This window comes from Octopus bimaculoides, unplaced genomic scaffold, assembly GCF_046866305.1.
Source record: "Octopus bimaculoides isolate indiv1 unplaced genomic scaffold, ASM4686630v1 contig94, whole genome shotgun sequence".
NCBI classification, from domain to species: Eukaryota; Metazoa; Mollusca; class Cephalopoda; order Octopoda; family Octopodidae; genus Octopus; species Octopus bimaculoides.
This window is the reverse complement of record NW_028315344.1, coordinates 92,686-112,914: the sequence shown is the minus strand read 5'-3', so window position 1 is coordinate 112,914 and position 20,229 is coordinate 92,686. Positions and strand designations below refer to the sequence as shown.

The 20,229-nt window shown below is 33.0% G+C and overlaps 1 long non-coding RNA gene across 1 annotated transcript; it reads right to left on the bottom strand.

Moving 5' to 3' along the window:
• Positions 1-5,667: 5,667 nt before the first annotated feature.
• LOC149129230 (uncharacterized) lies at positions 5,668-18,476 on the bottom strand. Its single transcript, XR_016240166.1, has 2 exons — positions 7,665-18,476; positions 5,668-6,812 (listed from the first exon to the last, which is right to left on the bottom strand). It is a non-coding gene; the product is annotated as an uncharacterized LOC149129230 (long non-coding RNA).
• Positions 18,477-20,229: the final 1,753 nt, after the last annotated feature.

The window sequence follows — 20,229 nt, the reverse complement described above, 5'->3', positions numbered from 1 at the left end:
AGAGAGGTGTCAGTCAGCTTCCCCTTGGAAAAAAAAAAAAGAAAACAAACCGTGTTTTAGAAATAAATTCAAATACAATTTCACACTACTATAGGAATTTTATACTTGCCTTTTTATGTTCTCAGTTCAACTTCTCCCATTCAGCAGTGTGGAATGCATGGAAAAAAATAAAAAAATACCAGGAGTTACAAAACAAATCAATGACAATATTATGCATATGCTAAAAAAAAAAGGAAAAAAAAAAAAAAAGCAAAGAAAGCACTGAAATTTACTTATAATAGAAATGTTTTGCGTGCACCTTATGCATATTTGCACCAATGAGCCTTTAAAGCGCAACTATCAATTCGAAACCGTTATCGATCAGTCTACGTCGACAAAGCACAACACTCTGGCAAAAAGCGACCGATGAAGCAAGTACTAAAAGCTTTGAGAAATAAGTGATAGGATTTCTTTTGACTAAGAAGTACATTAGATATAATTAGTACATTAGATAATTAGTACAGAACTCATATTTTAATAATTAGTATAGTTAGTGTAATCTTCCTGTGTCCCACACCATTGTGGCCGCAGTCCACAATGGGGGGACCGCCTTTAGTCCAAACAATCCCATCACTTCTGCCTCGCCAAACCTTAATACTTATTCCATCGGTAGCTTTACGACAAACTGCTAGACTTCGTCAATGTAAACTAATTAGACAACAGTCTTGAATTGATAAGTTAACGCTTACCAACACACAGACGCAAACACACATGTGTGGGCAACACAAAAATTTCCATCTAAGTAGACTCAAATGCTTCTTTGCAATGAACAAACAAACGACAAAGTGCTTACCGCCATTTTCTGCCATCGATTTCACAGGTCTTGCTTTGCACTCTCCCATGGTGGATTTTATTATGTAAAAAGACAAAAATAAAAAACATGTATTACCAAACAATCTCAAACAACATTCAGAAAATAATGACAAGGGGGGTGGGGGGGTGTTAAGAAAACGTCAACTGAAAGCACAAGGGTTTTGTTTACATCTAATCAATCAGCTAACCCTAAAACCTAAAACCTAAACCTAACACTAAAGCTACCTAACAGAGACCAATTAAATTTAAACAGGACCCATGTATACTTTAAGTTGACGTTTTCTCAATGCCACAAAAAACAAAATGTACTCACCTGCGTTCTCAGTTCAAAATCTGCACGGCTTTCCCTTGGAAAAAAAAGGAAAAAAAAGCATTCTTTTAGTAATAAAAAAAATGAAAACACAATTAAAATTCAATTTAAACATACTAAAATCTAAACTAAGTATCATCTATCTTTCATTTATGTGAACTAACGTAATCTCAAAGCACCAACCCTAACTAAAAATGCTTCTTAATTAACGTTCTTCACATCAAATAGAAAGATAGACGGATAAAAATAATTATCTAACTAACTAACCAAACAAAAAAATTAATTAGTAATTTTATACTTGCTTTTTTTTTACGTTCCGAGTTCAAATCCTGGGAAGTCTCATCAATGGAATGTATGGAATCTGCAGAGAGAGGTGTCAGTCAGCTTCCCCTTGGAAAAAAAAAAAAGAAAACAAACCGTGTTTTAGAAATAAATTCAAATACAATTTCACACTACTATAGGAATTTTATACTTGCCTTTTTATGTTCTCAGTTCAAATTCTCCCATTCAGCAGTGTGGAATGCATGGAAAAAAATAAAAAAATACCAGGAGTTACAAAACAAATCAATGACAATATTATGCATATGCTAAAAAAAAAAGGAAAAAAAAAAAAAAGCAAAGAAAGCACTGAAATTTACTTATAATAGAAATGTTTTGCGTGCACCTTATGCATATTTGCACCAATGAGCCTTTAAAGCGCAACTATCAATTCGAAACCGTTATCGATCAGTCTACGTCGACAAAGCACAACACTCTGGCAAAAAGCGACCGATGAAGCAAGTACTAAAAGCTTTGAGAAATAAGTGATAGGATTTCTTTTGACTAAGAAGTACATTAGATATAATTAGTACATTAGATAATTAGTACAGAACTCATATTTTAATAATTAGTATAGTTAGTGTAATCTTCCTGTGTCCCACCATTGTGGCCGCAGTCCACAATGGGGGGACCGCCTTTAGTCCAAACAATCCCATCACTTCTGCCTCGCCAAACCTTAATACTTATTCCATCGGTAGCTTTACGACAAACTGCTAGACTTCGTCAATGTAAACTAATTAGACAACAGTCTTGAATTGATAAGTTAACGCTTACCAACACACAGACGCAAACACACATGTGTGGGCAACACAAAAATTTCCATCTAAGTAGACTCAAATGCTTCTTTGCAATGAACAAACAAACGACAAAGTGCTTACCGCCATTTTCTGCCATCGATTTCACAGGTCTTGCTCTCCCATGGTGGATTTTATTATGTAAAAAGACAAAAATAAAAAACATGTATTACCAAACAATCTCAAAAAACATTCAGAAAATAATGACAAGGGGGGTGGGGGTGGGGGGTGTTAAGAAAATGTCAACTGAAATCACAAGGGTTTTGTTTACATCTAATCAATCAGCTAACCCTAAAACCTAACCCTAACACTAACTAACACTAAAGCTACCTAACAGAGACCAATTAAATTTAAACAGGACCCATGTATACTTTAAGTTGACGTTTTCTCAATGCCACAAAAAACAAAATGTACTCACCTGCGTTCTCAGTTCAAAATCTGCACGGCTTTCCCTTGGAAAAAAAGGAAAAAAAAGCATTCTTTTAGTAATAAAAAAAATGAAAACACAATTAAAATTCAATTTAAACATACTAAAATCTAAACTAAGTATTTATCTTTCATTTATGTGAACTAACGTAATCTCAAAGCACCAACCCTAACTAAAAATGCTTCTTAATTAACGTTCTTCACATCAAATAGAAAGATAGACGCATAAAAATAATTATCTAACTAACTAACCAAACAAAAAAATTAATTAGTAATTTTATACTTGCTTTTTTTACGTTCCGAGTTCAAATCCTGGGAAGTCTCATCAATGGCATGTATGGAATCTGCAGAGAGGTGTCAGTTAGCTTCCCCTTGGAAAAAAAAAAAAGAAAACAAACCGTGTTTCAGAAATAAATTCAAATACAATTTCACACTACTATATAGGAATTTTATACTTGCCTTTTTATGTTCTCAGTTCAAATTCTCCCATTCAGCAGTGTGGAATGTATGGAAAAAAAAAAAAATACCAGGAGTTACAAAAAAAATCAATGACAACATTATGCATATGCTAAAAAAAAAAAAAAGGAAAGCACTCAAATCTACTTTTTAAAGCGCAACTATCAATTCGAAACCGTTATCGATAAGTTTACGTCGACAAGGTCTAACAGTTTGGCAAAAAGCGACCGATAAAGTAAGTACTAAGCTTTGAGAAATAAGTCATGTGATTTCTTTTGACTAAAAAAGAGTTATAATCAGTACATTAGATAATTAGTAGAGAGATGCTATTTTTATGATTAGTATAATTAAATCCTAGTCCCCCCATTGTGTACTGAGGCCACAATGGGGGTACCGCCTTTAGTCGATCCCATCACTTATTCCTAAACTACTACTTTTATTCCATCGGTAGCGTTTTGACAAACAGCTTGACTTTATCTACGTAAACTATTAGACAACGGTCGTCAAATGATAAGTTAACACAGACACAAACAACAAACATGCAAAAAATAAAATAAAAGACCGTGTTAATAATAATAATAATGATCGTAATCATAGGATTACGATGTTAAAAATCTAGAAACTTAATAATAATGGAACTCATTATATATTTAAATTAAAGAAAGAGAGAGAGAGATGGTGTGTCTGTGAGGGAGAAAAAGACATTAAAAAAATTTATTGGCTATGTATAAACGTTTCATAAGAATTTGAACCTGGATTCTATTACATTACTTTATAAGTAAATTAAAATAGAATGTGAAATGGAATCTTCTGACGAAAATAGAAAAAAAACTCTTAAATGAACAAAGGCGAAATCTCAGCGAAATCTCAGCGAAATCTCAGCGAAATCTCAGCGAAATCTCAGCGAAATCTCAGCGAAATCTCAGCGAAATCTCAGCGAAATCTCAGCGAAATCTCAGCGAAATCTCAAGCGAAATCTCAAGCGAAATCTCAAGCGAAATCTCAAGCGAAATCTCAAGCGAAATCTCAGGCGAAATTCTCGAAAAATCTCCGCGAAATCTTCGAAAAATCTCAATGAAATCTTCGTCGAAAAAAAAAAAATATCTAAGAAATTAAATCTAGAAATTCTGAGAAAAGAAATCTAAATTCTGAAAATCTAATTCTGAAAATTCTAAGGAAAAAACGTTAAATCTGAAAAAAAAAATTAAAATCTAAAAAAAAAAATTTCTAATTAAATTCTAAGAAAAAGAATTTAAATTCTAAAAATGCTAAGGGAGAAAAAATCTAATTTCTGAAAATTCTAAAGGAAATAAATCTAAAGATTCTAAAATATTAATTCTAAAATCTAAGAAATTAATTCTAAATTTCTATGGAAAAAATTCTAAGATCTAAAAATTCTAAATGCGAAAAAGCTAAATCTAAAATTTCTAGGAAAAAATAATCGAAATTCTAATTTTAAAAGTTCTGAGAAAATAAATCTAGATCTAAAAATTCTAAATGCGAAAAAAGCTAAATCTAAAACTAAACGAAATTAAAATCTAAAACAAAAAAAACTAAATTTTAATTCTAATGGAAACTAAAATCTAATTAAATCTGAAATAAATCTAAAATCTGAGAAAAATAAATCTAATTCTAAAAATTACATTCTAAATTATTCTAAAGATTCTAAAATCTAAAAAACTACTTCTAAAAGATCGGAGAAAATTAATGTAAAATCTAAAAATTCTAACGGAAATTAAAATCTAAAACGCTAAATCTAAAATTCTATTTAAATCTAAAATTTCTAAGACAAGAAATCTAAAAATCTAAAAGTTCTAAAATCTAAGAAATTAATTCTAAAAGTTCTAAATTCGGAAAAGCTAAATCTAAATTTTCTAAAGGAAATTAAAATCTAATAAAAAATATCTAAAATCCAATTCTAAAATAATCTAAATTCAGTCTAAAATTTCGAAGAAAAAAAAATATACTTTCTAAAAATTCTAAAGGAAATAAACTTAAGAAAATCTATGAAATAAATATCTTTCCCCTTTTACTAAATGGCTACTGTTTCTATTTTTTTTTTTTTTTGTTTTTTTTTATTTAAAAATTCAATTTCAAAATACAATTAATTTCATTTTTTAATTTTGCACACACATGACAAAAAATAGACATCTTTTTCTATTTAAAAATTAATTGTGTTTTGTTCTGTGCAATGTAATTTTTGTGCTGTGTAAAAAAATAAATAGTTGTCCTAAAAAGGGATGTGAAAAAAAACGAAAAGTAAGCACATGAGTTCTGTTTCCGGTTAGTAAAAAGTGAGAGAGTTAGTGAGAGAAAATGTTAGTAGTGTTAGTTTGGGGTTAGTTTAGAAAAATGTAAACAAAAATCATGTGCAAATTGAACGTTTTTTCACATCAAATGGTTGTTTTAGTTTTTTTTTTAACATGTATTTTTCATTTTACAAGTAATATTTAATCTTAAAATTGACATTTAATCATTAAATTTTAAGTGTGTGTGTGTGTGTGTGGGGGGGGGGTATGTATGTGTAAAATATTTAAAATTAGTCATTAAATTTTAAATATATGGAAAATTAATTTCGAAAATAATTTGTATGTGGGGTTATTTTGTGTATGTCTGTGTGTGGGGGAGTATGTGTGGAGGTTTAGGTGTGTGTGTGTAAAAGATAAATTTCGAAAATTATTTGTGCTGGAATTGTTTGATTGTGTGTCTAAAATTTAATGTGAATTTTTAGATTATTATTAATCATTTAAATAAGTGTAGGAGAATGTGTTAAGTGTTTCAGCAGGTATATGTGGAAATGTGTATGGCTGTGTGGGTATGTGTGTAATGTGGAAGGTATGTGTGTTTCTGAGAGTGTGTATGTCGTGTGTGTGTGTGTGTAAAATATATTTAAAATTAATCATTAAATTTTAAATATTAGATGTGAATATTTGTATGGGTTTTGTGAATTTGTGTGTGTGTGTATGTAGGTAGATGTGTATAGCTTTATATTACGTGTATGTGTGTGTGTGTGGGGGGGGGGGGGTTAAGTGTGGGGGGTATGTGTGTGTGGGTTTGTATAAATATATTTTAAAATTTAATGTTTAAATGTGAATTTTTAAATTAAGTGTGTGTATATGGGGTTATTTGTGTTCTGTGTGTATGTATGTGGATATGTGTGTGAGTGTGTGTGTGGGAATTTGGGGATGTGTGTGGGGTGGGGCGGGGTGTGTGTGGATTGTGTGTGAGTATGTGTGTGTGTTGGTACATGTATATTGTATGTGTGTAATGGCTGTGTGTGTGTGAGTATGCGTGTGGGGGGTATGTATGTGTGGATGTGTGTGTGTATGTGTGGGTATGTGCAGAAAATTAATTTCGAGTATGGGTGTGTGTAAGATGTGTATATGTGTGTGTGTGTGTGTGGGGGGGGGATGTGTGCGTGAATTTTTTGGGTATGTTTTTGAGTGTGTGTGTGTTTGTGTGTAAAATATATTTAAAATTTAATGATCAATTTTAATTAAATGTCAATTATTATATAGAAAAATTTACTTTATAATTTCGAGAATTAGTCTATTCAATTATGTCATGTGTGTGCAATTACAAAAATTAATTTCAAATTCTGCTGCTACTGCTGCTGCTACTTCTTCTTTCGTTTCCGGGTCGCACTGCATTCCATTCTGCAAATATAAGAAAAAAAAAAAAAGAAAAAAAGAAAATAGGTTAGAAAAACAAATTAAATATGTTCAATTAAAAATAAATGTTTCAACTACTTTAATTTAAGATGTATACAGTGCTCCAGCATGGCCGCAAAGGACTCAAAGAGTTGAACCTTTAAACGGGGAGGGGTTAAAAGCCAAAACAGGGCCAAAGAAAATGGTTGAAAACTGCTTTATTCAAAGTTTTTTAAATAAGCAAAAAAATTCATTTTCAAGGGACGTAACTCTTGCAATTCATATTTTCTAGTTGCCTCCCTTACAAAATAATATTAAATAATAAAGAATTGAAATTATTAGAAATAAATAAACAGAGAAAGAGAGGGAATTATAGAGACAGAAATAACAAGATGGGGGAGATTCAGAAGAGACGAGACAAAGACACATGGCGGGGGGGTAAAATACAGAGAGAAACAGAGAGAGGCAAAGAAAGAAATAAAGAGAGTGACAGAGACAAAAAGTACAGAGAAGGAAACAGAGAGACAAAAGGAAAAAGAGGGGGGGGGGGAGATACAGAAAAGGAGATGGGGGGGGGGGTTAGAATCAGACAGAAACAGAGACATCACAAGGAGAGTGACAGAGAAAAGAACAGAGAGGGAAACACAGAGAGAAAGAAGGAAGGATAAAGATGGGGGGGGGGGGGGTTAAAGAAGAGACAGGGGGAGGGTGAGAGACAGGGAGAAACAGACAGAGAAAGAGACAGAGAAAAACAAAGAATGAAGATGGAGTCACTTCTTTCAGTTGAATGCGGTCATGCTGGAGCAGTGCAGAAAAATTAAGGACAAGATTTCAAAGACAAAAAAAAATGGTACTCACCTTTTACGTTCTAATTTCAAATTCTGAGAAGTCTCATCTCCCATTCAGCAGTGCAATGTATGGAAAAAAGAAAAAAAAGGGCATTACAAAACAAATCAATGACAACGTGCATATGCTGAAAAAAAAAAGAAAAAACACACTCAAATCTACTTATAATACAAATGTTTCGGATGCACGATATGCGAGAACGACGAGCGTGCCTTTAAAGCGCAAGTATCCCTTCTAAACGGCTATCGATTAGTTTACGTCGACAAAGCACAACACTTTGGCAAAAAGCGACCGATGGAGCAAGTACTAAGCTTTCAGAAATAAGTCATGTGATTTCCTTTCAGACAAAATCACATATGAAGAAATTTAATAAAGTAAATTAGATAATTTAGTAGAGAAATGTTATTTCCATGGTTAGTATGGTTAGTGGAATTAAATCTTTCCATGTGTGACTCGTTTCCATCCCCCCATTGTGTACTGCGGCCACAATGAGAGGACCGCCTTTAATCGATCCCATGGCTGATTCCTTACTTAATACTTATTCCATCGGTAGCTTTTCGACAAACTGCTACAATTCGTCAATGTAAACTATTCAGATAACAGTCTTGAATTGATAAGTTGACGCTTACCAACACACAGACGCAAACACACATGTGTGAGCAACACAAAAATTTGCAAATAAGTACATTTAAATGCTTCTTTCAAATCTTTTCAATCTGCTACAGAATAAAGTGAAATAAGAAACAAGTGACAAAGAGTGCTTACCGGTATTTCTGCCATCAATTTCACAGGTGTTCCTTTCCGCTCTCCAGTTGTGGCAAAAAGAAAAAAAGAAAAAAAGTTAGAAAACATTCTCAAACAACAGTCAGAAAATAATGACAAGGGGGGGGGGGGGGGGGTTGTTAAGAAAACGTCAACTGAAACCACAAGGATTTTGTTTACATCTAATCAGCTAACCCTAACCTAACCCTAACCCTAACTAAAAGTCCAATTAAATTTAAACATAACCCATGTACTTTTTAAATTGACGTTTCCTCAATGCCACAAAAAAAATGTTCTCACCTGCGTTCTCACTTCGAAATCTGCACAGCTTTCCCTTGCAAAAAAAAATAAAACAAAGTCTTTTAGTAATAAAAAAATCAATACACAATTACAATTCAATTTAAACATACTAAAATCTAAACTAAGTATCATCTATCTTTCATTTATGTGAACTAACGTAATCTCAAAGCACCAACCCTAACTAAAAATGCTTCTTAATTAACGTTCTTCACATCAAATAGAAAGATAGACGCATAAAAATAATTATCTAACTAACCAAAGAAAAAAATTAATTAGTAATTTTATACTTGCTTTTTTTTACGTTCCGAGTTCAAATCCTGGGAAGTCTCATCAACGGAATGTATGGAATCTGCAGAGAGGTGTCAGTCAGCTTCCCCTTGGAAAAAAAAAAGAAAACAAACCGTGTTTTAGAAATAAATTCAAATACAATTTCACACTACTATATAGGAATTTTATACTTGCCTTTTTATGTTCTCAGTTCAAATTCTCCCATTCAGCAGTGTGGAATGCATGGAAAAAAAGAAAAAAAAGGGCATTACAAAACAAATCAATGACAACGTGCATATGCTGAAAAAAAAAAGAAAAAACACACTCAAATCTACTTATAATACAAATGTTTCGGATGCACGATATGCGAGAACGACGAGCGTGCCTTTAAAGCGCAAGTATCCCTTCTAAACGGCTATCGATTAGTTTACGTCGACAAAGCACAACACTTTGGCAAAAAGCGACCGATGGAGCAAGTACTAAGCTTTCAGAAATAAGTCATGTGATTTCCTTTCAGACAAAATCACATATGAAGAAATTTAATAAAGTAAATTAGATAATTTAGTAGAGAAATGTTATTTCCATGGTTAGTATGGTTAGTGGAATTAAATCTTTCCATGTGTGACTCGTTTCCATCCCCCCATTGTGTACTGCGGCCACAATGAGAGGACCGCCTTTAATCGATCCCATGGCTGATTCCTTACTTAATACTTATTCCATCGGTAGCTTTTTGACAAACTGCTACAATTCGTCAATGTAAACTATTCAGATAACAGTCTTGAATTGATAAGTTGACGCTTACCAACACACAGACGCAAACACACATGTGTGAGCAACACAAAAATTTGCAAATAAGTAGATTTAAATGCTTCTTTCAAATCTTTTCAATCTGCTACAGAATAAAGTGAAATAAGAAACAAGTGACAAAGTGCTTACCGGTATTTCTGCCATCAATTTCACAGGTGTTCCTTTCCGCTCTCCAGTTGTGGCAAAAAGAAAAAAAGAAAAAAAGTTAGAAAACATTCTCAAACAACACTCAGAAAATAATGACAAGGGGGGTGGGGGGGTTGTTAAGAAAACGTCAACTGAAATCACAAGGGTTTTGTTTACATCTAATCAATCAGCTAACCCTAAAACCTAACCCTAACACTAAAGCTATACCTAACAGAGACCAATTAAATTTAAACAGGACCCATGTATACTTTAAGTTGACGTTTTCTCAATGCCACAAAAAACAAAATGTACTCACCTGCGTTCTCAGTTCAAAATCTGCACGGCTTTCCCTTGGAAAAAAAGAAAAAAAAACAAAGTCTTTTAGTAATAAACAAATGAAAACACAATTAAAATTCTATTTAAACATACTAAAATCTAAACTAAGTATCATCTATCTTTCATTTATGTGAACTAACGTAATCTCAAAGCACCAACCCTAACTAAAAATGCTTCTTAATTAACGTTCTTCACATCAAATAGAAAGATAGACGGATAAAAATAATTATCTAACTAACTAACCAAACAAAAAAATTAATTAGTAATTTTATACTTGCTTTTTTTTTACGTTCCGAGTTCAAATCCTGGGAAGTCTCATCAACGGAATGTATGGAATCTGCAGAGAGGTGTCAGTCAGCTTCCCCTTGGAAAAAAAAAAAGAAAACAAACCGTGTTTTAGAAATAAATTCAAATACAATTTCACACTACTATATAGGAATTTTATACTTGCCTTTTTATGTTCTCAGTTCAAATTCTCCCATTCAGCAGTGTGGAATGCATGGAAAAAAGAAAAAAAAGGGCATTACAAAACAAATCAATGACAACGTGCATATGCTGAAAAAAAAAGAAAAAACACACTCAAATCTACTTATAATACAAATGTTTCGGATGCACGATATGCGAGAACGACGAGCGTGCCTTTAAAGCGCAAGTATCCCTTCTAAACGGCTATCGATTAGTTTACGTCGACAAAGCACAACACTTTGGCAAAAAGCGACCGATGGAGCAAGTACTAAGCTTTCAGAAATAAGTCATGTGATTTCCTTTCACTAAAAAAGGTGCTGACAAAATCACATTTGAAGAAATTTAATAAAGTAAATTAGATAATTTAGTAGAGAAATGTTATTTTCATGGTTAGTATGGTTAGTGGAATTAAATCTTTCCATATGTGACTCGTTTCCATCCCCCCATTGTGTACTGCGGCCACAATGAGAGGACCGCCTTTAATCGATCCCATGGCTGATTCCTTACTTAATACTTATTCCATCGGTAGCTTTTTGACAAACTGCTACAATTCGTCAATGTAAACTATTCAGATAACAGTCTTGAATTGATAAGTTGACGCTTACCAACACACAGACGCAAACACACATGTGTGAGCAACACAAAAATTTGCAAATAAGTAGATTTAAATGCTTCTTTCAAATCTTTTCAATCTGCTACAGAATAAAGTGAAATAAGAAACAAGTGACAAAGTGCTTACCGGTATTTCTGCCATCAATTTCACAGGTGTTCCTTTCCGCTCTCCAGTTGTGGCAAAAAGAAAAAAAGAAAAAAAGTTAGAAAACATTCTCAAACAACACTCAGAAAATAATGACAAGGGGGGTGGGGGGGTTGTTAAGAAAACGTCAACTGAAATCACAAGGGTTTTGTTTACATCTAATCAATCAGCTAACCCTAAAACCTAACCCTAACACTAAAGCTATACCTAACAGAGACCAATTAAATTTAAACAGGACCCATGTATACTTTAAGTTGACGTTTTCTCAATGCCACAAAAAACAAAATGTACTCACCTGCGTTCTCAGTTCAAAATCTGCACGGCTTTCCCTTGGAAAAAAAGAAAAAAAAACAAAGTCTTTTAGTAATAAACAAATGAAAACACAATTAAAATTCTATTTAAACATACTAAAATCTAAACTAAGTATCATCTATCTTTCATTTATGTGAACTAACGTAATCTCAAAGCACCAACCCTAACTAAAAATGCTTCTTAATTAACGTTCTTCACATCAAATAGAAAGATAGACGGATAAAAATAATTATCTAACTAACTAACCAAACAAAAAAATTAATTAGTAATTTTATACTTGCTTTTTTTTTACGTTCCGAGTTCAAATCCTGGGAAGTCTCATCAACGGAATGTATGGAATCTGCAGAGAGGTGTCAGTCAGCTTCCCCTTGGAAAAAAAAAAAGAAAACAAACCGTGTTTTAGAAATAAATTCAAATACAATTTCACACTACTATATAGGAATTTTATACTTGCCTTTTTATGTTCTCAGTTCAAATTCTCCCATTCAGCAGTGTGGAATGCATGGAAAAAAGAAAAAAAAGGGCATTACAAAACAAATCAATGACAACGTGCATATGCTGAAAAAAAAAGAAAAAACACACTCAAATCTACTTATAATACAAATGTTTCGGATGCACGATATGCGAGAACGACGAGCGTGCCTTTAAAGCGCAAGTATCCCTTCTAAACGGCTATCGATTAGTTTACGTCGACAAAGCACAACACTTTGGCAAAAAGCGACCGATGGAGCAAGTACTAAGCTTTCAGAAATAAGTCATGTGATTTCCTTTCACTAAAAAAGGTGCTGACAAAATCACATTTGAAGAAATTTAATAAAGTAAATTAGATAATTTAGTAGAGAAATGTTATTTTCATGGTTAGTATGGTTAGTGGAATTAAATCTTTCCATATGTGACTCGTTTCCATCCCCCCATTGTGTACTGCGGCCACAATGAGAGGACCGCCTTTAATCGATCCCATGGCTGATTCCTTACTTAATACTTATTCCATCGGTAGCTTTTTGACAAACTGCTACAATTCGTCAATGTAAACTATTCAGATAACAGTCTTGAATTGATAAGTTGACGCTTACCAACACACAGACGCAAACACACATGTGTGAGCAACACAAAAATTTGCAAATAAGTAGATTTAAATGCTTCTTTCAAATCTTTTCAATCTGCTACAGAATAAAGTGAAATAAGAAACAAGTGACAAAGTGCTTACCGGTATTTCTGCCATCAATTTCACAGGTGTTCCTTTCCGCTCTCCAGTTGTGGCAAAAAGAAAAAAAGAAAAAAAGTTAGAAAACATTCTCAAACAACACTCAGAAAATAATGACAAGGGGGGTGGGGGGGTTGTTAAGAAAACGTCAACTGAAATCACAAGGGTTTTGTTTACATCTAATCAATCAGCTAACCCTAAAACCTAACCCTAACACTAAAGCTATACCTAACAGAGACCAATTAAATTTAAACAGGACCCATGTATACTTTAAGTTGACGTTTTCTCAATGCCACAAAAAACAAAATGTACTCACCTGCGTTCTCAGTTCAAAATCTGCACGGCTTTCCCTTGGAAAAAAAGAAAAAAAAACAAAGTCTTTTAGTAATAAACAAATGAAAACACAATTAAAATTCTATTTAAACATACTAAAATCTAAACTAAGTATCATCTATCTTTCATTTATGTGAACTAACGTAATCTCAAAGCACCAACCCTAACTAAAAATGCTTCTTAATTAACGTTCTTCACATCAAATAGAAAGATAGACGGATAAAAATAATTATCTAACTAACTAACCAAACAAAAAAATTAATTAGTAATTTTATACTTGCTTTTTTTTTACGTTCCGAGTTCAAATCCTGGGAAGTCTCATCAACGGAATGTATGGAATCTGCAGAGAGGTGTCAGTCAGCTTCCCCTTGGAAAAAAAAAAAGAAAACAAACCGTGTTTTAGAAATAAATTCAAATACAATTTCACACTACTATATAGGAATTTTATACTTGCCTTTTTATGTTCTCAGTTCAAATTCTCCCATTCAGCAGTGTGGAATGCATGGAAAAAAGAAAAAAAAGGGCATTACAAAACAAATCAATGACAACGTGCATATGCTGAAAAAAAAAGAAAAAACACACTCAAATCTACTTATAATACAAATGTTTCGGATGCACGATATGCGAGAACGACGAGCGTGCCTTTAAAGCGCAAGTATCCCTTCTAAACGGCTATCGATTAGTTTACGTCGACAAAGCACAACACTTTGGCAAAAAGCGACCGATGGAGCAAGTACTAAGCTTTCAGAAATAAGTCATGTGATTTCCTTTCACTAAAAAAGGTGCTGACAAAATCACATTTGAAGAAATTTAATAAAGTAAATTAGATAATTTAGTAGAGAAATGTTATTTTCATGGTTAGTATGGTTAGTGGAATTAAATCTTTCCATATGTGACTCGTTTCCATCCCCCCATTGTGTACTGCGGCCACAATGAGAGGACCGCCTTTAATCGATCCCATGGCTGATTCCTTACTTAATACTTATTCCATCGGTAGCTTTTTGACAAACTGCTACAATTCGTCAATGTAAACTATTCAGATAACAGTCTTGAATTGATAAGTTGACGCTTACCAACACACAGACGCAAACACACATGTGTGAGCAACACAAAAATTTGCAAATAAGTAGATTTAAATGCTTCTTTCAAATCTTTTCAATCTGCTACAGAATAAAGTGAAATAAGAAACAAGTGACAAAGTGCTTACCGGTATTTCTGCCATCAATTTCACAGGTGTTCCTTTCCGCTCTCCAGTTGTGGCAAAAAGAAAAAAAGAAAAAAAAGTTAGAAAACATTCTCAAACAACAGTCAGAAAATAATGACAAGGGGGGTGGGGGGTTGTTAAGAAAACGTCAACTGAAACCACAAGGATTTTGTTTACATCTAATCAGCTAACCCTAACCTAACCCTAACACTAACCCTAACTAAAAGTCCAATTAAATTTAAACATAACCCATGTACTTTTTAAATTGACGTTTTCTCAATGCCACAAAAAAAAATGTTCTCACCTGCGTTCTCACTTCGAAATCTGCACAGCTTTCCCTTGCAAAAAAAATAAAACAAAGTCTTTTAGTAATAAAAAAATCAATACACAATTACAATTCAATTTAAACATACTAAAATCTAAACTAAGTATCATCTATCTTTCATTTATGTGAACTAACGTAATCTCAAAGCACCAACCCTAACTAAAAATGCTTCTTAATTAACGTTCTTCACATCAAATAGAAAGATAGACGGATAAAAATAATTATCTAACTAACTAACCAAACAAAAAAATTAATTAGTAATTTTATACTTGCTTTTTTTTTACGTTCCGAGTTCAAATCCTGGGAAGTCTCATCAATGGAATGTATGGAATCTGCAGAGAGAGGTGTCAGTCAGCTTCCCCTTGGAAAAAAAAAAAAGAAAACAAACCGTGTTTTAGAAATAAATTCAAATACAATTTCACACTACTATAGGAATTTTATACTTGCCTTTTTATGTTCTCAGTTCAACTTCTCCCATTCAGCAGTGTGGAATGCATGGAAAAAAATAAAAAAATACCAGGAGTTACAAAACAAATCAATGACAATATTATGCATATGCTAAAAAAAAAAGGAAAAAAAAAAAAAAAGCAAAGAAAGCACTGAAATTTACTTATAATAGAAATGTTTTGCGTGCACCTTATGCATATTTGCACCAATGAGCCTTTAAAGCGCAACTATCAATTCGAAACCGTTATCGATCAGTCTACGTCGACAAAGCACAACACTCTGGCAAAAAGCGACCGATGAAGCAAGTACTAAAAGCTTTGAGAAATAAGTGATAGGATTTCTTTTGACTAAGAAGTACATTAGATATAATTAGTACATTAGATAATTAGTACAGAACTCATATTTTAATAATTAGTATAGTTAGTGTAATCTTCCTGTGTCCCACACCATTGTGGCCGCAGTCCACAATGGGGGGACCGCCTTTAGTCCAAACAATCCCATCACTTCTGCCTCGCCAAACCTTAATACTTATTCCATCGGTAGCTTTACGACAAACTGCTAGACTTCGTCAATGTAAACTAATTAGACAACAGTCTTGAATTGATAAGTTAACGCTTACCAACACACAGACGCAAACACACATGTGTGGGCAACACAAAAATTTCCATCTAAGTAGACTCAAATGCTTCTTTGCAATGAACAAACAAACGACAAAGTGCTTACCGCCATTTTCTGCCATCGATTTCACAGGTCTTGCTCTCCCATGGTGGATTTTATTATGTAAAAAGACAAAAATAAAAAACATGTATTACCAAACAATCTCAAACAACATTCAGAAAATAATGACAAGGGGGGTGGGGGGTGTTAAGAAAACGTCAACTGAAATCACAAGGGTTTTGTTTACATCTAATCAATCAGCTAACCCTAAAACCTAAACCTAACACTAAAGCTACCTAACAGAGACCAATTAAATTTAAACAGGACCCATGTATACTTTAAGTTGACGTTTTCTCAATGCCACAAAAAACAAAATGTACTCACCTGCGTTCTCAGTTCAAAATCTGCACGGCTTTCCCTTGGAAAAAAAAGGAAAAAAAAGCATTCTTTTAGTAATAAAAAAAATGAAAACACAATTAAAATTCAATTTAAACATACTAAAATCTAAACTAAGTATCATCTATCTTTCATTTATGTGAACTAACGTAATCTCAAAGCACCAACCCTAACTAAAAATGCTTCTTAATTAACGTTCTTCACATCAAATAGAAAGATAGACGGATAAAAATAATTATCTAACTAACTAACCAAACAAAAAAATTAATTAGTAATTTTATACTTGCTTTTTTTTTACGTTCCGAGTTCAAATCCTGGGAAGTCTCATCAATGGAATGTATGGAATCTGCAGAGAGAGGTGTCAGTCAGCTTCCCCTTGGAAAAAAAAAAAAGAAAACAAACCGTGTTTTAGAAATAAATTCAAATACAATTTCACACTACTATAGGAATTTTATACTTGCCTTTTTATGTTCTCAGTTCAACTTCTCCCATTCAGCAGTGTGGAATGCATGGAAAAAAATAAAAAAATACCAGGAGTTACAAAACAAATCAATGACAATATTATGCATATGCTAAAAAAAAAAGGAAAAAAAAAAAAAAAGCAAAGAAAGCACTGAAATTTACTTATAATAGAAATGTTTTGCGTGCACCTTATGCATATTTGCACCAATGAGCCTTTAAAGCGCAACTATCAATTCGAAACCGTTATCGATCAGTCTACGTCGACAAAGCACAACACTCTGGCAAAAAGCGACCGATGAAGCAAGTACTAAAAGCTTTGAGAAATAAGTGATAGGATTTCTTTTGACTAAGAAGTACATTAGATATAATTAGTACATTAGATAATTAGTACAGAACTCATATTTTAATAATTAGTATAGTTAGTGTAATCTTCCTGTGTCCCACACCATTGTGGCCGCAGTCCACAATGGGGGGACCGCCTTTAGTCCAAACAATCCCATCACTTCTGCCTCGCCAAACCTTAATACTTATTCCATCGGTAGCTTTACGACAAACTGCTAGACTTCGTCAATGTAAACTAATTAGACAACAGTCTTGAATTGATAAGTTAACGCTTACCAACACACAGACGCAAACACACATGTGTGGGCAACACAAAAATTTCCATCTAAGTAGACTCAAATGCTTCTTTGCAATGAACAAACAAACGACAAAGTGCTTACCGCCATTTTCTGCCATCGATTTCACAGGTCTTGCTTTGCACTCTCCCATGGTGGATTTTATTATGTAAAAAGACAAAAATAAAAAACATGTATTACCAAACAATCTCAAACAACATTCAGAAAATAATGACAAGGGGGGTGGGGGGTGTTAAGAAAACGTCAACTGAAATCACAAGGGTTTTGTTTACATCTAATCAATCAGCTAACCCTAAAACCTAAACCTAACACTAAAGCTACCTAACAGAGACCAATTAAATTTAAACAGGACCCATGTATACTTTAAGTTGACGTTTTCTCAATGCCACAAAAAACAAAATGTACTCACCTGCGTTCTCAGTTCAAAATCTGCACGGCTTTCCCTTGGAAAAAAAAGGAAAAAAAAGCATTCTTTTAGTAATAAAAAAAATGAAAACACAATTAAAATTCAATTTAAACATACTAAAATCTAAACTAAGTATCATCTATCTTTCATTTATGTGAACTAACGTAATCTCAAAGCACCAACCCTAACTAAAAATGCTTCTTAATTAACGTTCTTCACATCAAATAGAAAGATAGACGGATAAAAATAATTATCTAACTAACTAACCAAACAAAAAAATTAATTAGTAATTTTATACTTGCTTTTTTTTTACGTTCCGAGTTCAAATCCTGGGAAGTCTCATCAATGGAATGTATGGAATCTGCAGAGAGAGGTGTCAGTCAGCTTCCCCTTGGAAAAAAAAAAAAGAAAACAAACCGTGTTTTAGAAATAAATTCAAATACAATTTCACACTACTATAGGAATTTTATACTTGCCTTTTTATGTTCTCAGTTCAACTTCTCCCATTCAGCAGTGTGGAATGCATGGAAAAAAATAAAAAAATACCAGGAGTTACAAAACAAATCAATGACAATATTATGCATATGCTAAAAAAAAAAGGAAAAAAAAAAAAAAAGCAAAGAAAGCACTGAAATTTACTTATAATAGAAATGTTTTGCATGCACCTTATGCATATTTGCACCAATGAGCCTTTAAAGCGCAACTATCAATTCGAAACCGTTATCGATCAGTCTACGTCGACAAAGCACAACACTCTGGCAAAAAGCGACCGATGAAGCAAGTACTAAAAGCTTTGAGAAATAAGTGATAGGATTTCTTTTGACTAAGAAGTACATTAGATATAATTAGTACATTAGATAATTAGTACAGAACTCATATTTTAATAATTAGTATAGTTAGTGTAATCTTCCTGTGTCCCACCATTGTGGCCGCAGTCCACAATGGGGGGACCGCCTTTAGTCCAAACAATCCCATCACTTCTGCCTCGCCAAACCTTAATACTTATTCCATCGGTAGCTTTACGACAAACTGCTAGACTTCGTCAATGTAAACTAATTAGACAACAGTCTTGAATTGATAAGTTAACGCTTACCAACACACAGACGCAAACACACATGTGTGGGCAACACAAAAATTTCCATCTAAGTAGACTCAAATGCTTCTTTGCAATGAACAAACAAACGACAAAGTGCTTACCGCCATTTTCTGCCATCGATTTCACAGGTCTTGCTTTGCACTCTCCCATGGTGGATTTTATTATGTAAAAAGACAAAAATAAAAAACATGTATTACCAAACAATCTCAAACAACATTCAGAAAATAATGACAAGGGGGGTGGGGGGGTGTTAAGAAAACGTCAACTGAAAGCACAAGGGTTTTGTTTACATCTAATCAATCAGCTAACCCTAAAACCTAAAACCTAAACCTAACACTAAAGCTACCTAACAGAGACCAATTAAATTTAAACAGGACCCATGTATACTTTAAGTTGACGTTTTCTCAATGCCACAAAAAACAAAATGTACTCACCTGCGTTCTCAGTTCAAAATCTGCACGGCTTTCCCTTGGAAAAAAAAGGAAAAAAAAGCATTCTTTTAGTAATAAAAAAAATGAAAACACAATTAAAATTCAATTTAAACATACTAAAATCTAAACTAAGTATCATCTATCTTTCATTTATGTGAACTAACGTAATCTCAAAGCACCAACCCTAACTAAAAATGCTTCTTAATTAACGTTCTTCACATCAAATAGAAAGATAGACGGATAAAAATAATTATCTAACTAACTAACCAAACAAAAAAATTAATTAGTAATTTTATACTTGCTTTTTTTTTACGTTCCGAGTTCAAATCCTGGGAAGTCTCATCAATGGAATGTATGGAATCTGCAGAGAGAGGTGTCAGTCAGCTTCCCCTTGGAAAAAAAAAAAAGAAAACAAACCGTGTTTTAGAAATAAATTCAAATACAATTTCACACTACTATAGGAATTTTATACTTGCCTTTTTATGTTCTCAGTTCAACTTCTCCCATTCAGCAGTGTGGAATGCATGGAAAAAAATAAAAAAATACCAGGAGTTACAAAACAAATCAATGACAATATTATGCATATGCTAAAAAAAAAAGGAAAAAAAAAAAAAAAGCAAAGAAAGCACTGAAATTTACTTATAATAGAAATGTTTTGCGTGCACCTTATGCATATTTGCACCAATGAGCCTTTAAAGCGCAACTATCAATTCGAAACCGTTATCGATCAGTCTACGTCGACAAAGCACAACACTCTGGCAAAAAGCGACCGATGAAGCAAGTACTAAAAGCTTTGAGAAATAAGTGATAGGATTTCTTTTGACTAAGAAGTACATTAGATATAAT